Source organism: Motacilla alba, chromosome 5 (assembly GCF_015832195.1).
Source record: "Motacilla alba alba isolate MOTALB_02 chromosome 5, Motacilla_alba_V1.0_pri, whole genome shotgun sequence".
In the NCBI taxonomy this organism is placed as follows: domain Eukaryota; kingdom Metazoa; phylum Chordata; class Aves; order Passeriformes; family Motacillidae; genus Motacilla; species Motacilla alba.
In genome coordinates this window covers 57388500-57396080 of record NC_052020.1, presented here as the reverse complement: position 1 = coordinate 57396080, position 7581 = coordinate 57388500, and positions in this window count along the sequence as shown.

The window sequence follows — 7581 nt, the reverse complement described above, 5'->3', positions numbered from 1 at the left end:
GTTCAAAACAAAACCATGCCTCGTGCCTAATTGTAAATTGTTGTCAACTGAACATGGCCTTGGCTGAAATCCAGCCCTGATTGTATTTACAGCTATTCAGTTGGAGGACTGTGGCGTGAATGTACCTTATCTCACTGGGAGATGCTCATTACAGCATCCCTCCCTGCCCCGACTGCAATCAGCATGAGCCTGAGTGCTGGGGAAGGCTCAGTGCAGGGCTCCTGCTCACTTACATCCTCTCCTGTTGCCAGAGAAAGGAAAGTTCACCATTACCCAGTTTTGTGCGCCACCCCCTGTTTGGTGAGAAAACCCCTCTTGAGGGAAGGCACAACACCCCCAAATGAGAAGAAGCTTTTCTCCCAGGATGATGGTTGCTGCTGCCAAGGCAGGCAGATGGCTCAGAGGAGTGAAGGGGTCTCTGGCCTCTTGTGGTGTGTTTGTGCTGGTCCCAGTCCTTGGCAGTGCACAGGGCTGCAGTCTGCAGCAAACAGCCCAGGCTGTCACTTGGGCTTGGAAGGGTGGTTTTATCTTACAGATCTGGGACTGTGAGTGGTCAGAAACACTGATGGAGAAAGTCACAGTTGGCAATGCCAGGGAAATGCCTGCTGTCTTGCTGGAGACTGAGGTCTTCTTGCTCCTAGAAAGTGGGAGAGAGCTCTGGTGGGGTCAGGAGAATAGTGGGAGAGAGAAACTCGTTGGGAGGAAGGGCTGTAGATTGTCCACAGTGACATTTCTGAGTGGTGTGCACCTCTCCTGGCCTCACAGAGATCTGTCCTGCCTCAGTGACCCTGGCATCACTGCAGGTGCAAGGGAATATCTGCCCATAGCGCCAGGCACTATCCCTGAGGCCAGTGCTGAGAGGGGTTAAAATAGAAACAAGAAAATGTGAGAGAGAGGACTTATTTGACTTAGTGGTACACAAGCTATAAATCACCATGCTTTTTGGGAGGTCAGATAACAGCTGCTAAGTGAAGAATAATCTTCTTTATTAGGTGAGCTATTTATTAATCATTCATTATCCAACTAATCTTAAATGTCTAAGCTGTCCTCTGCACCAGCTGTTTCAATAGGAGGCAGGACACTGGTGACAGCACCTGCTGGATCATGGCTGATTCCTTTGACTTTGTACAGCAAAGTGAGTGAGCTTGAAAACTGTGCCTGTGAATGGCCCATGAGGAAAAAAATGGAGTTTCCTGAGCCACGGCCAAGCTGTGGCAGCTGCCCATGCTCATCCCCCTGGTGTGCAGCAAGCAGGAGCCGTGAGGATCTGAGATTTAGGTCAATGTAAAGGGATGCATCATTCCTGTTATTGCTTCCAGCTCAGGGGATGCTTCTGGGCTCTGCTCCACTGCTGTGCAGTGATTTGTGAAGCTGAGGCTTAAGGCTGGGGATGAATAGACCTGTGAAATGAAAATGTCCACCTTTCACTTGTTGCCTGCCCGGAGGAAATCTTCTGTGCATAACAGGGGTCTGCTGCTATTGATTTGGGATGTCTGTGTTTCTGGAGGCTTCACCTTTCCTTGATGTGAGTGTCAGGGTTCCATTTTCCTGCTGCATTGCTTGGCAGGGCAGTCAGTGCTGTGAGCTGCAGATACAAGGGCAGAGCTGGCTTTTGAAAGGCTGGAATGCCTTAATGAGCTTTCTGATATGAAAGCAAATTCCTGCAGAGGTCAGGTCTCCCGTGTGGATAATTTAGGGGGAACTGAAATGGAGAAACACCCCTCCAAAACTTTCAACCTAGAGAAATGTCACTGTGCCTGTGTAGGGACAACAGAACACTGTGGTGGGACAAGTCCCTGGTGTCCTGTGCTAGCACAGATTGACAGAATGGCTTGGGGTGCAAAGGACCTCAAAGGTCATCTGCTTCCAACCCCCTGCCATGGGTAGGGACACCTTCCACAAGACCAGGTTGCCCCAAGCCCTGTCCTGTCCTTGAACACTTCCATCCACAGCTTCTCTGGGCAACTATTTACAGCTGTGGCATGAGGAACATGCAGACAGTGCAATAGCAACTGTGGCCTGCACCCAGGACAAAACACCACCTTGCACATTCTGGGTTGGAACTGTTTATTATTGGAGGTTCCTCCTCTTTGGAAGGACTGTGTTAGTTCTCAACAACTGCACCTTTCCATGGCAAATGCTGCAGTCTCCACGAAGGGATTGCATTAAGGCATGGACACTTGCAGGTGTTTTCTCACAGCCTGTCCCACCCTCACATCAGGCTCTGAGTGAGGTCCCCTGTACAGTTGAAGGCTCCCTTAAGTGGTGAGATGAAAGGGAATTGACTGACAGACTTGAAATATTTATAATGAATGCCTATGTCAGCATGTGACATTTTTTCCTCTCTACTGAAGGATGCTGCTCACCAAAATAGAACACATGGTAAATGGTCTGGAAGAATTAACGTTTGTCCTTCTGACTGCTAAAGATCTGTGCTATTTTGGGGGCTTGACTTGCACTCAACCTGCCACAGACATGGGGGACATCTGTTTTGGTCTGGCAAAAGCCAGTGGAGTTATGCTAATGCAAACCCCAAGCTTCTGCATGTGTGGCCTGATGTAGCCAAAGCTGCATGCAAAGCAAATTACTTCTCTCCTCATACAGTAATGAAAAGCCCTTGTTCCCATCACAGGAAGTCCATGTGATCAAGCTCTGCTTGACACATCTGGGAGTCTGGGCTGGGTGCATCTGCCGGGAAGAGGAGCTGTTCCAGGTGGGAGGAATGTCTGTGCCCTCATGCTGCTCCCACGGAAGGGCCTGGGCTGCAGCAGACTTTGGTTTCAGCAGACAGAGCCTGTTTGGCAGGAGCTGGGATGGTTCCGATGCGTGGCTGGCTTGGTCAGGATGGGATCAGTCTCTTGGATGTAAGTGCTGCTCCCTTATCTCTTGGCTGTATTCAAGGTGACTTGTCTTCAGCATTCAACAGCAGCTGCCAGAAATCTGCCTTTTTGTAAGGTTGGTAGTGAGCTACTGAAGCAGCTGGATGCACATCTGTCTGCTTTGGGGAGGGAATGCTGAAAGGGCTCCCGTGGTACCCATTCCAAGAAAATATTTACTCACTTTGAAGACAGCGTGTTTTTTCAGTCCAGCTTTGGGACAAAACACAGCTTCAGAACAAAGATCTCTTGTGTCCCAGCTGATTTCCAAAGCAATGCGGGAGCAGGGCTATTAGACTGTGTTGGGAGCCTTTGTGGAACCAAGTGCTGTTAAAAATAAATAAAATATTTTTAATCTCACTTTAAGTGGTATGTCAACGGGACTGAACCCAGCTTGCACACCCTTATAACAAATACAAAAGCACAAAGGCAGATGAAATTCAAAATAATTTTCCCTTCCCTCCCACTCCTCCACACATCTGCCAGTGGTTTCTGACATGCTGTGGTGTGAGGACAGACTTTGGAAAATCCGGGCCAGCTCCCCAAAGAACAGGGTGTTAGCACATGTCTGTGTATGTTACTGATGAAAATGGAAAGTACAGTTGGGGAGGGCAGGAGGAACCAAGCTGAAGCCTTAACTCCTCATTTCATGGTGCAGGGGGCAGGCTGGTGAAGGCTCTCCCTCTGGGAATTGTGAATAAAGTTGTAAGTCCCCCAAAAAAATCTAAAAGAAGTCTGCAAGGGGTGCCCTTCCCCTGCCCAGCCCTGGAGCACATCCAGTGTTTTGCAAGCCCTGTCACTGCCACTGTCACCTCATTAATGCCCACAGCCTCTGTGGCCAACCACAGCCCCTGCCCGCTGCCAGCCAGCAAGCAGCCACCCCACAGCTTTGAAACATTGCAGCCCAATTCCATGAAATGTTCTTTTTCAGACGCTTTTTCTTCCTCTCAGGGTGAAGCTGGGAGTTGTACCAAGGAAGAAAGAGAGCAGCAAGCGTCCTCCAGGAGGTCTGGCCACAGGACAATGGCCAGCACGTTTCAGTGGCTCCACACAGTCCTGCGGCCGTGCCGGTGGATGAGCTGCACAGGGAGTATTTTAAATCCATGTGAAAGCTCAAGTTCCTTTTCACACTGGCTAGTTAATTTGAGATCTGGCATATATTTGGATTAGTGTTTAACCCTTCAGTCTCTGTGCCTGGCTGAATGGCACTGGAGATATGCAGCTGCTTTATGAAAAGTGAAAGTTGATGCCCAGGGCAGCTAGTGCTGTGTGCAGGAATGCTCTTCCCATCCCTCAGCTGGAGTGGTCCAAAGGATGGAGCATCTCAGCTGCTGGGAAATGTGAGATGAAGGGGAGGAAGTGCTCTCACTCCTTTGACAGTGTCCAGATTATTGGCTTGGCACACAAGTAAACAGCTGAACTTGGGCTTCCCCAGTGCAGCAGAGATCAGACCACAGCTCTGAAAGCTCAGTCTCTGCCCTGTGTCTTCACTTACACCAAGTGGTTTGGCTAAGATCTCCTGAAGCATTTTGCATGCTCAGCAGGAAAAGTGAGGGGGTGAAAAAGGAGAATTTCAGCTCAAAATGAGAGTTGGTTGCTGCCTCTTGGCTTCTGTTGACTTCAGCTCCCACCATTTCCCTGTCTCCTCCTGAATTATAACTTGTCATGACACTGCATGGAATTAACTCAGTTGCTCATGATGGTTTTTCCATGATGTTAAAGCCAGGATCATATTCACTGAGTCTCACTTTTTCTGTAGGAGCCACGAGCAGGAGGGATATAAAATGGGATACAGGATTCATCTGTGTGGGACAGGTAATGTGTGTCTTCTGGAAGGGCCACTCAATGCCTGCCCCACTTCCCCTGATTCTGCAGGCAGGCAGCACAACGGGAAGAGTAACTTGTTGAACTCCTTGCAGCTCTTGCTGCTCACACATGATGCCTACCAGCTGCTGTTTTCCCAGTCTTACTGGCCTCTATTCTTTGATTTCGAGGCTCAAAAGGTGCTTCTCAGACTTTACCATATCTGTAATGGTGCATGTCAATATTGAGCCTACAGAGGACAGAGATTTATTTTCTTTTGTAACAAAATACTCCTTTAACAGTGAGCATTGTCTTCCTGAACACCAGTTCAAACCATGTATGAATGGTGTCCCAAATTAGACACAATTCTGCGTCTCCAAAGCCTTCTGGGATGATGTTGCTGGAAAAATATTCCTGCGGCCACTGTTGTGCCAATGTTTTAATCCATCTTTTAATAAACTGTAACTGAAGAACAGAGTGTGGAATTCATCAAATGGTGTGTTGTACCTCACTGGGGAGCTGGGTGTTGGAGCCAAAACTGAAGGCAGCTGTTGCAACTCCTGCCTGTAATTCAGCCTCACCAAAATATTGACTATTGTTACTTGTGCCCCAACATGGAAAGCATTTAGCTCAGTGTCGGTATTGGCAGCACTGCCATTGTTGGAGGCAGGACTCTGGAGTCAGTGGAGCAGCTCAGCCCCCACAGATCTGGGGGGAGGTGGGGTTTAGGTGGCTGGAAAGAGCTCCCTCGACGTACACAGCAGCCTTTGAAACGCCATGCAATCCGTGTCGATCATCTGTTCTTCATAGAGAGAGGGGAAGAGTTATTATGAGAGAATAATTAAACCAGCTGAAAAGAGCAAAGTGTTGGCAGACTGCAACCTCCCTGCACAGACCACACAACAGCTTGCTGGGATCAGCAGAGAGGGTCGGGGAGCCCTGGGGGAGGCACGGGAGGGAAGCTGGCATGGTCCTGCAGGACCCTTCTCTCACCCCACACCAGAGCTCAAACCCGACCATGCTGATGCTCCTCGGAGCTGAGCTGATCTCCAGCAACAGTGATGTGTAGCTCTGGCTTCCAAGAGCTTCCTCTGGATGGAAGGTCCAACAAAGAAAAGTCTGATTTGGTCTTAGGGGAATTTTTTGCACGGTGAGAGTGATAAAACGATGACACAGGTATGAATTTCAGGCCATGGTAATGTTAAAAATTCTGCTAGGAAAAATGCCCTTAGCAGCCTGATCTAAGCTGGCTTTGTCCTGAACAAGGAGTGATCTCTAGAAGTCCCCTACAACCTCAACTATTCTGTCATTCTGTGTTTCCACCAGGGGGTCAGGGCACAAATTTGCCTTCCTGGACACGTGTCACCTCTTTATCTTGTGTAAGAGACAAAGGGGCCCTCTGGATTAAATATTGGCTTGGTGGGGACTGTGACCCACTGGTGACTGGGGTCATGCTGGGAATGAGTGTTTGGCCACTGCCTACCACCAGAAAAAATCTCCACTAGAAGACTCTCAAGAGATTCACATCTTTTCTTGGGAGCTGGGTCAAATGGATAATTGCCTTCCCTCTTCAAAACACATCTCCTCCTCTTTCAATCAGAATTGTGTTTGAATTCTAAAGCTGCTGTTTCAGGTTCATTGCTTTACCTGACAATTTATTCTAGGAGAGGCTACTGAAAACCCTCTTCTCCTCAAGAAGGTGAACTCCAGTAAGTCTCAGTGTGATATCTTTAGCTGGTGACAGAAGAGTAATTCTCTTCACTGCTATCAGTGGGGGACCAAGAGCTGGTAAACTGCTGTTGCGTGGTAACGTCTCACACAGCAGCTCCTTGATTTGCTCTTAGCTCTTAATCTCCACAATGAAACTGTGTGAAATCCATTTCTCTGTTTAGCTGCTGTCTGCTTCCTTCTCTGTGCTGAGGAATTCCAAGACTATGATGGCAGGACTTCTGCCTGTGCCTCTGCTCCAGGCACCAGCATGTGAACGGCTGAGATGGAGAAGAAAGGTCATTGCTCCAGGGAGTGAAACCAGCCTTGTGGGATCTTCCAGGGTCAAGTTCTGGCACGGGTGGCCTGAACAGGGCTTGTCTCACCTGACTCCCCTAGCCAGCTTGGGGACCAGCAGCCTGGCCAGGGCAGGGTTCACTGCCTGTCTCACTTCAGAGTCAAGGCTCAGCACGCCCTGGGCTGTGGTGGTGATGTGGATACACTCTGGATAAAATCCAGATCCCAGAAGTCCTGTTGGCAGCTGGTAGTCAAAGAATTGTTCAACTTTAGGGTTGCAAGCCAGTCTATGAAGCAGTTTCAAGGCCAGGCTGTAGGAAATGGCCGGTACCTCTGTTCTGGCTAAAATGCCCTCAGAGACTTCACCATCTCCACTTTAGAGAAGAGAAACACAGGCTCAGCTTTTCATAAGTTTAGTCAGTGTGACAAGGTGGATTTTCTCCTCTTCTTTCCACACCCTGTGGTCTGTATGGTCTGAGATGGAAGCACAGGCTGCTAGGCTGAAAAACCATTGTTGTTAGCTCATAATTTTCCCAGTGTCCCTTAGCCTGGTGGAAATCCCTGTGTCAGGGCAGGTCTCCCTGCCGTGCAGCACTGTGTGGCCTCAGAGGACAGATTTCAGTTCCAGTGTGTCCCTGGGTGAGGCTTGCAGGGGATGCAAACCCCCTCCTTTCTGAGATAAAAGGAAATACTGAGCTCTGAGGTTCACTGACATATTCAGTGTTTTACACATGTCATGGCACAGCTGGAATTCGTTCCCACAGTGGTATTTCCTCTCCTGTATCTTCTTTGGAAAAAGAAATGTTCATCCAGCATTCATGGTGCTGGGGTAACTGGGAGAAGGACCAGGCTGCAGCCACTGACCCCAGTGCTGCCTTTCCCTCCCCTCTGAGAAGTC